The 12,305-nt window shown below is 38.1% G+C and overlaps 1 protein-coding gene and 4 non-coding genes across 5 annotated transcripts in view; 1 reads left to right on the forward strand and 4 right to left on the reverse strand.

The window, feature by feature from the left end:
- LOC117395269 (DELTA-stichotoxin-Hcr4a-like) overlaps nucleotides 1-12,305 on the reverse strand; it is a 412,383-nt gene that overhangs the window by 179,679 nt on the left and 220,399 nt on the right. The window lies entirely within an intron of this gene.
- On the forward strand, nucleotides 3,226-3,299 carry trnan-guu (transfer RNA asparagine (anticodon GUU)). Its single transcript has one exon. It is a non-coding gene; the product is annotated as a tRNA-Asn (tRNA).
- trnaf-gaa (transfer RNA phenylalanine (anticodon GAA)) lies at nucleotides 3,435-3,507 on the reverse strand. The gene has a single exon. It is a non-coding gene; the product is annotated as a tRNA-Phe (tRNA).
- On the reverse strand, nucleotides 4,122-4,193 carry trnaw-cca (transfer RNA tryptophan (anticodon CCA)). Its single transcript has one exon. It is a non-coding gene; the product is annotated as a tRNA-Trp (tRNA).
- On the reverse strand, nucleotides 7,338-7,550 carry LOC131705589 (small nucleolar RNA U3). The gene has a single exon (XR_009310537.1). It is a non-coding gene; the product is annotated as a small nucleolar RNA U3 (small nucleolar RNA).

A 12,305-nucleotide genomic window follows, 5' to 3' on the forward strand; every position in this document is an offset into this window, starting at 1 on the left:
CTGCTACCACAGCATTTTGCAGCGCCATGCAATACCCTCTGGTATACGCCTAGTTGGTCAGGGGTTCATCCTACAGCAAGATAATGACCCAAAACATACCTCCAGGCTATATCAGAACTACCTTAGAAGAAAAGAACAAGACGGTAGGCCTCAAATCATGGAATGGCCAGCACAGTCTCCAGACTTAAACCCCATCGAGCTGGTTTGAGATGAACTGGACAGAAGGGTGAAAGCAAAGCAACCTACAAGTGCAACACATTTGTGGGAACTTCTGCAACAGTGTTGGGAAGAACTTTCCGAACAATATTTGATTTCCATTGTAGAAAGAATGCCACGAGTGTGTTCGGCTGTTATATCTGCAAAAGGTGGCTACTTTGATGAGTCAAAAATTTAGATTAAATTTTGTTAAACAAAACGATTCCATGATTTCTTTGTTAATTCCAATTGCTTATTTGTTCTATGCTTTAATTTCAGAGTACATTGAGACATTAAACTGCGTAAATTTCAATAAAAACTGGAAAAATTGAGGTGTTCTAAAACTTTTGACCAGTAGTGTATATATATATATATATATATATATATATATATATATATATAAACAACTGCGTGGCAAAAGAACCAACTAAACTGTGTGGAAACCAATCAAATGGCAAATCAACTTCTAATCAATTTAACCACTCACCTGGTACTAATCACACACTAACTCAGCTAATTCAAACACCACCTTATAATGGAACTGAATGGAGTTAATTTAAAAATTACTTGAAGCAGGAACTTACCTATCTGCCTCGGTCCCTGGTTCCTGTAGACTAAATACATGTAATTCGATTTTTGTATTGGTATTATTTGTATTGAGGCAGGGAGGCTGCAGTTGTTTCTAAGCGAATGAATCTGGAATAACATTCTTAGGGTTCGTGTCATACGACTTTGTGTCATCAAAGCTGTTTCTGGTGACGTTCAGTGGATTATATTTGGAATCTGTTTTCAGTATTCTGAGACCACAAATTAATAGCTCAGTTGGTTAGAGTGAAAGAATTTGCCGTCAGTCAGCCTGGCTAGCTCAGTCAGTAGTGCGTGAGACTCTCAAGCTCAGGGTAGTTGGTTCAAGCCCCACGTTGGGCATCCTTTTTAAACACAAATTGTAGAAGTTTCTTCGAGGCAACTGATCAATGTCTGATTCTGTTCACATTGTATACAGGATTGCAACAAAATTAGTTATTGGCCACTGTCATATAGCAATTGCTAAAATGAGTGCATCATTTACACCTATAACGATATTGAAATAAATAATCTTACTTTTTTGGGTTGGCTCAATCCGTCTCTTTTTTTACAATTGTCATTACATCTTTCATGGAGCAACAGTTGGTATGTGCGTAATAAACCCAATTGGGCCTTGATACAATAGACAACCCTAGACTGTGCTGAAATAAATAATGCGGTTTTCTACTGTAACAAACGCAGCTTGTCAGGATTCTATTATGGTGTTTCCGAGCTGTTGAACGTTTCTCAGAATACACAGGTTTACTGGACTGACAAAAAGGCGATCGACAAAAAGAATGCTATCTCGAAACACTAGCTTTGTCAAGTCGAAATAGCGCAGTTGGCACCGCGTTAAACTGAAGATCTAAAGGTCCCTGGTTTGATCCCGGGTTTCGGCAAACAACAAAACTGTTTTTATTTTGAACTAACAAACAAAGCATATTTTTTTCTTCAGTGTAAATGGAAGAAATAACAACTTATCAGAATGCCATTTTCTAATGTGATTAAGAAATGCAAAAAGCATCGTCACTGGCGGGGCTTGAACCACCAACCTTCCGGTTAACAGCCGAACGCGCTAACCGATTGCGCCACAGAGACCAACCTGTTAAACCACCACAGCATACGGTAGGGATCATCCTAGCATGTTAAACGAGGGCATTTCTCATGTAAGCTACTTCCAGTAATAGATCGTTTATACTGTTCTCAATGGTCCGCATCCCAGCCTGAGACCACGATCCAGTGGTAGACGGAGATGTTTTTCAAAGTAATATGTTATTTGGAATATTAAAACAATCAAGTTAAATAACACATGTTTAGACAAAATATTTTTCAGTGACTTTAAAAAGTAGTCTGTTTACAACAAAAATGCAAGCTGTGTTATTAACACTATTTTAGTCTGATTTAAAATGGAAATTAAAATGGTATTGAGTGCTGAAAAGAGATTGGTATCAGCTGTTGATTTCCTTAAAACAATCTTTTATAGTAAAGTAAAAAAATGTATTCTTTTTAAAAATACGTACAATTAAACTGTCAGAGTTGAGATTTAAACCCACGCCTCCATTCAGAGACCAAAATACACAATTCTTTGGAAAGACAGAGTCCTTGAGTCTGGCGCCTTAGACCACTCGGCATTCTGATAAGCTGCATTTGTTAATTTAGAAATCCGCATTATTTATTTCAGCACACACTAGGGTTCTCGTATCAAGGCCCGATTGGGTTTACGCACATACCAACTGTAGCTCCATGAATGATGTTAAGACAATTGTAAAAAAAAGAATCGGATTGAAGTCAACCCAAAAAGTTAGATTATTTATTTCAATATCGTTATAGCTATAAACGATGCATGCATTTTACAATAGCAATTGCTACTTGACAATGACCAATAAGTAATTTTGTTGCAATACTGTATACAATGTGAACAGAATCAGACATTGCTCCGTTGTCTCGAAGAAACATCTTCAATTTGTATTTAAAAAGGACGCCCAACGTGGGGCTCGAACCCACGACCCTGAGATTAAGAGTCTCATGCTCTACCGACTGAGCTAGCCGGGGTGACTGGTGCATGGTACTTTCACTGTAACCAACTGAGCTATTAATTTGTCATCTTATTTGAGAATATACTGAATGACAGAACCAAAGATTCCAAATATAATCCACTGAACTCTAGCTTTATTATCATAATGAAAACAGATCACACATGACCACAGTTCTGTATCAAAATTAAGTCGTAAGTATATGGTTTCCAATGTAGCTATTTACACACACTGTTCTGTTGTCTCCCAGGGTGTTATCTAACAAAACGACATATGCTGTGCTGCCATAAAGGATTACATAGACTTTCCTGCCCCATCTTGCTTTCATCTTAGATGTGATCTCAGGTTTTGCTGTGTTCTGCTCCCTCGATCACGTTCTGCAGCATCTCGTCTTGCTAATCACTCCCGTATGCTTTGGCGGCTTAACAGGTTGGTCTCTGTGGCGCAATCGGTTAGCGCGTTTGGCTGTTAACCGAGAGGTTGGTGGTTCAAGCCCACCCAGGGACAATGCTTTTTGCATTTCTTAATCACATTAGAAAATGGCACTCTGATACGCTGTTATTTCATCCAATTACGCTGAAGGATAAATGTGCTCTTTTTTTGTAGTTCAAAATAATACAAAACAAATATCGTCTTGTTGTTTGCCGAAACCCGGGATCGAACCAGGGACCTTTAGATCTTCAGTCTAACGCTCTCCCAACTGAGCTATTTCCGCTTGACAAGGCAAGTGTTTCGAGGTAGCATTCTTTTTGGCAATCCAGTAAACCTGTAATGAGAAACGTTCAACAGCTCGGCAACACCATAATAGAATCCGATGCCTTTACAAATGCGTTTCTCAACAAATGTTTTTTTTTTTTTTTTTGTATTCCTTCCAGAGTAAGTCCAAAAGGCAAACACTGGAACTGGCTGCCTGAAAGTGCAGCGCTTGAACTGCCTCAACAAACGCTGAGCTCTAAAACGTGTACATTGAAAGTCGTTGTTAATTCTTAAAGGTCTGTTAAGCTTAAAGGTACCAATCATTACTTGCTGTACTTTAAATTTCTTCAAAACTAGTATTTCTATAGCTATGTTCTCTATCTCATGCAAGGAAGTGTTAATATGACTTTATTACCCAACTGTGTCAATGAAGACTGGTCAACAGTAATTTCGGATTCACTTTAATTTATTGTGCAGTATCAAATGAAACATAAAAATCGCAATACAATAAATCTCTGTTTGATCGCTATACAATCAATATGTTCTATAGGCTAAATTGTATAAATAAATGTCCGGAAACATTCAAATACGTTAAAAAAATGAAATAGTGTGGAATAGAAACAAAGACGGCTTTGACCTCGACGTGATTTGAACACGCAACCTTCTGATCTGGAGTCAGACGCGCTACCGTTGCGCCACGAAGTCCGGGAGTAATGCCAGCTTATTATGCAATGCTAGAGTGTACAGCAAACATGCCAAACACATGGTAATGCCGACGCTGATACTAGGAAAACACTCGGTATCACCAGGGTCATGGGAAACAGCCGACTCAATACGTGTTCGTAGCCAGCAGGGCTATTAAGTTGTTGGAAGTGTGTTTGATTCTCAGCTTTAAAAGTAAAGAAAACATAAAACAATGCGATTTGCTTTTATAAATTTCATTATTTGAAACGTGGGCATAAACACAGTTGTACTGGCTGGGAATCGTCTCTGGTCAATTACTTGGAAAGCAGCTATGCTGACCAATATATCACCAATAGGGAAAAGCTGGCAGTACTGAGTGACACAGAAGACGGATTCTCTCAGCGCGTCTCCTCTGAATGCGCACTGGCACAAAGGGGCTTTTCTCATCTAATGTTTGCACTGTGTTTTTTGCTGTGTTGATTGTTATTTGTCTATTTTGTTTGGTGCACGGGTGAAACGGAGTTCGTAATTAAAGTATTTTTTTTTGTTTTGTTTATCACAAGCACGGTGCACACGGACCTCAGGTCCCACCCCAAACAATAGCAGGTACCTGTACACACCTGGAATTAAAAGGGCTTTGAGGTATTAAAAGGGTGAGGAACTGAGAGACTGGGAGCATGGAACGAGGAGATACCGGAATAGGATAGAGAGAGAAGCCGAGGGAAGTAAACGAAAATAAAGAGGTTAGACAGCGAGTGGTTGGGCTTTTTTTTGTGCACGGACAGTGTCAGTTTCGTTTTGTTATTTTTTTTCGTGGACTCACCTGGGAGGACTGTGGAACTTGGTGATTGAAGACATTTGAAAAGAGGTACTGAGAAGAACCTTTGCGTTCGTGGTTTATGTCAGGATATCAGGATCTCTCCTGAGGCCTTCAGCTGAAGCGCAGCACCCTATGGAGAGGGCTGTCCAAACAGGCGTCTGGACAGGAGCCCTAAGAGGAGGTCTGGACCAGAGAGTGGATGACGTATGGTTAAGTGAACAAATACACATTAAAATGCATCTAACGCTCAAAAATTAAACAATAATTCAAATAAACAAACTATGCAAAAAAAAGGAAAACCAATCCAATTAAAATTCAAAAATCATAAGTGATAATACTGAATAAAATAATAATCAACACATTCGACACCCGTGACATTACCACCACTGCGATCTTGAAAATGTTTGTATGCCACAAAATAATGAACAGTCGTTCATTATTTTGTGTATCAGCCGCCACACAAAGCTGAGCGCAGTGTGGTATACTGTAATGATGCTCCAGACGGTCTGCCCGGACTGCACTTGAACCATCTTAAAAACACGAAGCTTCTAATAAGCTAATTTGTAAAAGTTAGTAAAGAGTTGCGCTAATATAACGAAGCTAAATTTGAACTCCTAGCTGGAGCAACGAGAGAGGACGAGAGGGCGGGGCAGAGAAGGAGGGGGAGACGCTGCTAGGCAACCGGCTCGTGAACATTCCACTCAGCTGAGCAGAGACCGTTAGGATTTAAAAATGCGAACGTTCCGAGCGGCGTTAGGCGCTTCGTTAAATTAGCACACCGTTGCAGGCATTTGAATATAACCATATTTTAAATACTCAAATAGGACTGTATTAAAAAAAAAAACATATTATGTTTTTCAAAGTAATATGTTATGTGGAATATTAAAATGTACTTGGCTTGATTCATGCCAAAGCTGCCCGATTTCAGCCTTGCTGAAGCACCCCCAGATCATCACCGGTCCTCCACCACATTTCACAGTGGGTGCGAGACACTGTGGCTTGTAGGCCTCTCCAGGTCTCCGTCTAACCATTAGACAACCAGGTGTTGGGCAAAGCTGAAAATTGGACTAATCAGGGGGTGCTTCAGCAAGGCTGGAATCGGGCAGATTTGTCTTTGTGAATGAATCAAGCCAAGTACAAGTTGTCCTGGAAGAAAACTTGCTTCCTTCTGCTCTGACAATATCAATGTGAAAGACTGGTGGAGAGCATGCCAAGATGCATGAAAGCTGTGCTTGAAAATCAGGGTTATTCCACCAAATATTGATTTCTGAACTCTTCCTAAGTTAAAACATTAGTATTGTGTTGTTTAAAAATGAATACGAACTTATTTTCTTTGCATTATTCGAGGTCTGACAACACTGCATCTTTTTTGTTATTTTGACCAGTTGTCATTTTCTGCAAATAAATGCTCTAAATGACAATATTTTTATTTGGAATTTAGGAGAAATGTTGTCAGTAGTTTATAGAATAAAACAAAAATGTTCATTTTACCCAAACACATACCTATAGATAGTAAAACCAGAGAAACTGATAATTTTGCAGTGGTCTCTTAATTTTTTCCAGAGCTGTATATATATAATGTAATCCACGGGATATGGTTTATCATATTTTGCCAAGAATAATATTAAATATAATATTTTTTTAAAATATTATAAAGATAAAGTAGTATACAGTTTGAACACATTAGAAGCTGTTCAAGGACGCACATTTTAATGACTAGTCTATATGAAAACATTCTTGTGAAAAAAAAACAACCAGCTAAAAACCATTATTTGATTTTCCTGTCTTTATTTTTAACAAAGACAATGACGTTTGCAGACAGCGTTAGTGTTCTGGTCAGCGAGAAGTACTGAATAACTGTTTGCACTGTTCCGTGTTTGTTTTCAGCTCATTGAAAGATGACATTCTACAATGACATTTATCCACTTTACCCTCAACAAAGGACACCCTTCATCTTCAACCTCAGCCAGCTCATACTCATTCTGGTGTTTTTAGTCCTTGCTTGCAGTTTCCTTGTTATACTAACAGTCATTTCTAATGAGAAAATACTGTTTCCAGCTAAACTGACACATGCACCAAAATATGAGTGTAACATAGATTATTCTGCTCCAGTTTCGGACTGCAAATGCATGTAATGAACTTCTCTTCCACTAGGCGATGCTTAAAACACAAGAATCCACTGTTATTTAATATTAATAACCCGCTTTCCAAACACTACACACTTAAACTAGATAATATATCCTATCTTAAAGAAACTTTCTTTTGTAATACATATCATATACCACGATGCTAACAAAATTAAAACTCCTTTTTATTTTTAATTTATTATTTATAAATTGTCACAAACAACTCAGACTGTGTTTTCTTCCTCCACCCTCAAAAGAGAGCAGAACGGTCATCAATGATCAAGAACAGCTACAGTGAAGCAGCATCCAAGACCCGCTTCACGCTCAGAAGAAAACACTGTAACTCCTCATCATGGTTAGCAAGACCAGACACTTTAGAAACGCATTTCACTAGAAACAAACTATAGAAATGAACCCTGAAAGTATAGTCTTAACAAACACAGGGGAAAACAACTTCCCTACTCCCGGCATGTATCACTGCAGTGATGGTGTCTGATTCAGGGTCCTTTCTAGTATATCACTTGTTCATAGTAATGTTAATAATTGCCAATGCGTTTCAAACACAAAATTCACATAATGAAATAACCACTCAATTAAAGTATAATGTAAAAAAGAGAAGATAAGTAATACCCAGGGTGCACCTCTCTATTAATAATTTAAAGAAACAACCAATCACCAATCTCTCTAGCCGGGGGAGGTTTCAGTCCCCGCCCACCTGCATAGTATTCAGGAGGAGGAAGGCTCTGGTCATTTCAAGGGTTTTGCTGCAAATGTGTTTCTTACCCTTTAAGTGCCGTTGTCCTAATCTGAGGCTACCTTGTCATTTTTGGTGCATTTTTAACTGGCATCTTATTTGAATGTTCTTTTAACTCTATTGTTATGATATCTTACTCTAATTGTGTTAACCATAACAATTAAGTCTAGATGCAACGTATCAGATTACATAAACACACCTTGTGTTCAGATTTTTTTTTTTTTTAAATGTATGCGTCCTCTATGGGTAGAGGCAGATAAGCTGCGTACCTGCTGTTTCTACACATTAACATTTACGAAATACACACACTAAATTGGAATGTAAAATTTTAGAAAATCTACTTTGCCAACAGAAGAAAAACAAGCTAGCAGAGAATGGTTTCGATCCATCGACCTCTGGGTTATGGGTCCAGCACGCTTCCGCTGCGCCACTCTGCTATGCCACTCTGCTACAGCTGCTGCAGTTGAGATGATCCGTTTTCTTTTCTCCCAAATACGGTATGCAAAGTATGCAACCTGCCCACTGATCACAAGCAGTTTTATCCCCCAGTTTCGGCTGTCAATTCCAATATTCAGTCTGTAAAGCATCTTAAATCGTGGAAAGCGCTCTTTGTTTAAAATTACACTGAAGACTTATTTTGTTCGACCAGGTTAATAATTGCAACACCAACGTCTGCTGTTCAACTAAACACAACACTCTCCAGTCTTCTGCAATCTGCTCATCACTACATGGCCACACTCTTAGCCCCAGCGACCAAATCTTCATTTACCACTGGATGGAAAACATTTACAACTTTCTGCACTCAAATCAAAATACATCCCATTCCAATTTAATGAACAGCGGATTGTAGCCTCCATCGCCCATGCAAGGGATTCTCTTCACTTAGCCCCCACTACCATTAAAGCCTACATCTCTGGAATTCAGTATTTCTGCCGCCTCATCTCCGTCCCTTCTCCAACACTCCTATCCATCCCATCAGTTTGCTGACACTCAGAGAGATCCTCAAGTGATTGAATTTGCAAATGGCAGACTACATTGCCGAGACAATCTGAATTGCTCATATCAAGCTGCGATGTAGCCTATGAGAATCACAAGCATGATTCAAGGGGAATTAGCTCAAATGGTAGAGCGCTCGCTTAGCATGCGAGAAGTAGTGGGATCGATGCCCGCGTTCTCCAAATAGTTTTAATATATCTGCGTATTTAGTCCCAACGCATTATGGAGATAATTACAAAGTGTGACAATTCTTTTTAACAGAGTTGACTGCCCTACATGTGTATTTTAAAGCAAAGTCTCCTAATTTGTAATATTCCCCAGGCTGACAAAATGCAGTGCTCCCTCCATCGTATGCCTTCCGAGACGCGGAGATTTTTTATATTTTTTGTAGCAATGAAAGAATTTGTCTTATTTGGGAATAAATATAAATGGCTTGGTTTGCTTGCATTGGTTTGAATACATGTAATTGTGATTACAGACTTTCCTGCCCAGTGTTGCTTTCTTCTTAGATGTGGTCTCAGTTTCGGCTGCGCAGGATGGTCTCTGTGGCGCAATCGGTTAGCACGTTCGGCTGTTAACCGAAAGGTTGGTGATTCAAGCCCACCCAGGGACGATGCTTTTTGCATTTCTTAATCACATTAGAAAATGGCACTCTGATACGCTGTTATTTCCTCCAATTACACTGAAGAAGAAAATGTGTTCTGTTTTTTAGTTCAAAATACTACAAAACAAAAATATTCTTGCTGTTTGCTGAAACCCGGGATCAAACCAGGTACCTTTAAATCTTCAGTCTAACACTCTCCCAGCTGAGCTATTTCGGCTTGACAAGCCTCCTTTCTCGAGATAACATTCTTTTTTAGAAAAGTTGTAATATAATTAAGTACATTTCTAAACAATCCGATAGTAACATATATAATCTCAAAGCGCTATAATTTATTTCAGCTCTTATGAAAGACAAGTATCCTTGCGCATTATATCATCCTTGATTGAGAAATGTAATATTAATTAATTGTGTATTTGTAATTAAGAAATGCAGCTACCTTATAATTATTTATGAAAGATTATAAAAATCAAACACTGCTACCAACTCCTGTGTGGAATTTCATAGAAAATTGCACTAATAATTTAGAAGCTTTATTCCTACATTTTTAATGGTAATACTGACAATCCTTTATCAAGTTCACTGTACCTGTGTATTTGCATGGTCCAGTATAAGAAGGTACGATTATTCTGGAGTTCTTGGTTGCTCAGATCAGCACCAGTCATCAGAGCTGAAAAACAACAGCAATAGGTACCTGGTATGGTAACTGGACCACATATCATTTATATCAACTGACTGTTTTCCACCAAATATAATAATGCCAGTATGTGATATGTGTATACTAAAACATTCATTATATAGCAGCCAAGTTCAAATCACACCATCAGTTATAAAAATGCATTGTAATAGATAATGAAATTAGCACTGAAAGGGAGACCTATAAAGTAGTTATAATGTGAAGATCATTATTTTTATAAGCATTGATTCAAATTCGAACTTACATGGTTGAACCTTCTGGGGCGATACCAGCTTATGGATCACTTTGTATCAGTCAGGTTGAGTCTGCCATCAGCCTTTCTTCTAAACAAGGGTTCCATCTGAACCTGAAAAAAGAGCATTTGTGACAGAATAGCAAGGTTGCAGTTAAACAAAAGACTTCAATTAAACAAATAGCCTAAACACAAAATAGTCACAATGGCCAAATAAAAGGTTTCTACACAAAACAACAAGAAATCAAAAAGGGGTTCACTGGGTGAAAACAGATAAACACTACTATACAATGAGAAAAGGGACTTACTGTTGAAAAAGAGAGATTATTTAAAATAATTAAAAAAGCATGGAGTACCCATGTTCACATTTTTTAAGTATTGCTTTCAAAACAAGATCATTTTTCAATGAAAACTAAATTAAACTTAAAAACATAAAGTTAAATACAGTACTATAACGTTCATGGATACATAATTAAAAATAAATGATAGAAAAACACAATGTATCCGATACTATCAATGTACAATGCACTATTCTGGTACTATAATGCAGTACCACCATGATAATACGATTGTACTTTTTATTTCTAAGAAGTATCCTGGTATCTACAGTATAATGCAACACTATCCCACGGTACTATATGGTACTATTTATTTTACCATGGTACGATTTCTGTTGTCCCGGATACAAGTATTACAGTATCATTATAACGGACAAATATATTAAATATAATTGCGCTTTGGATAAAACAGTCCCTCAAACAAGTTTCTAGCTGTCGTAAATATTACATTTTTTTAACACTCAGAACTGACACCTATTGTAAAAATGTCAATCGTGTATTTTTATTGATAATATTACAAAACATAGAGTTTACTATCCACGCATTTCTACAGCTGACATTTGTAATACGAACATATATTATTATTGGCATTTTTTAATTTTGGTGACTATACGTACAGTACTAGTGACAATTAAAATAATAGTGTAATAAAATTCTTCCCTTCAGATGATTGTATTTCGAAATAAACCAAAAGTCTTCACGACTCAATAATCTCCCGCCGTTGAGAACGAGCAGGATTCGAGGGAGTTCTACGAGATCTGATTGGCTCGCTCCTGGTCAATTCTTGGTAGCGACACGGGCTATGATTGGTCAAAGCTACCAAGATCTTCCCAAGATTGCAGATCGGGTGGGAGGGAGAGCTGGCCGGGCTGGGGGGCGCACAGAAATGCACAGCTGAACAGAACACCCCCCCTCAGACATGTGCTGTCTATTCACGGGAACACACCACTGAACCAGTTAGTTCAGATGAGCGCTGGATACACAAGAAACAATCTGACAATTTCACAAATAAACCCGTTTGTGTTCAAACCTATGAGAGGTGGAATGTAACAAAAATATGAACTGCAAAAGCCAGAGCGTCAAACATCAACGACAAAGTTCAACATTTGAATTGAAATAACAGCTGTCAAATAGACAAAGCACAACACTCGAAGATAATATGCCAAATTGAAAATGCTCAACACGCTAATTGAATGAATTATACATAAAATAATGAATGTAATTAAACTCAAAAATTGAAATGGGAACTTGAAATCTTAAATAAATTGATTACAATTCAAATTTCCAGCACGCCCTCCGATTTGTGTTTAGTCTGTTCTAAATCAATACTGCGCGTTGTATTTCAGGTTAAGCGCTGTGCTTTCCATTTGCCACTTGGTCATTCTATTCCCCGGGACTGCCCCTGTCATGGCAAATCTGACATGCGAAAGAGATGCTTTGCACTGTTTCTTAAATCAAGAGGCCTCAAATAAATTGTCTACATTAATGTCTGCTTAGCCTACCTGTCAGTCTGGTGAAATTGTGAAAATGTGTAATTGACTTGTGGATGTTCACATCAGAACTCGAGCT

This window comes from Acipenser ruthenus, chromosome 35, assembly GCF_902713425.1.
Source record: "Acipenser ruthenus chromosome 35, fAciRut3.2 maternal haplotype, whole genome shotgun sequence".
Taxonomy (NCBI): domain Eukaryota; kingdom Metazoa; phylum Chordata; class Actinopteri; order Acipenseriformes; family Acipenseridae; genus Acipenser; species Acipenser ruthenus.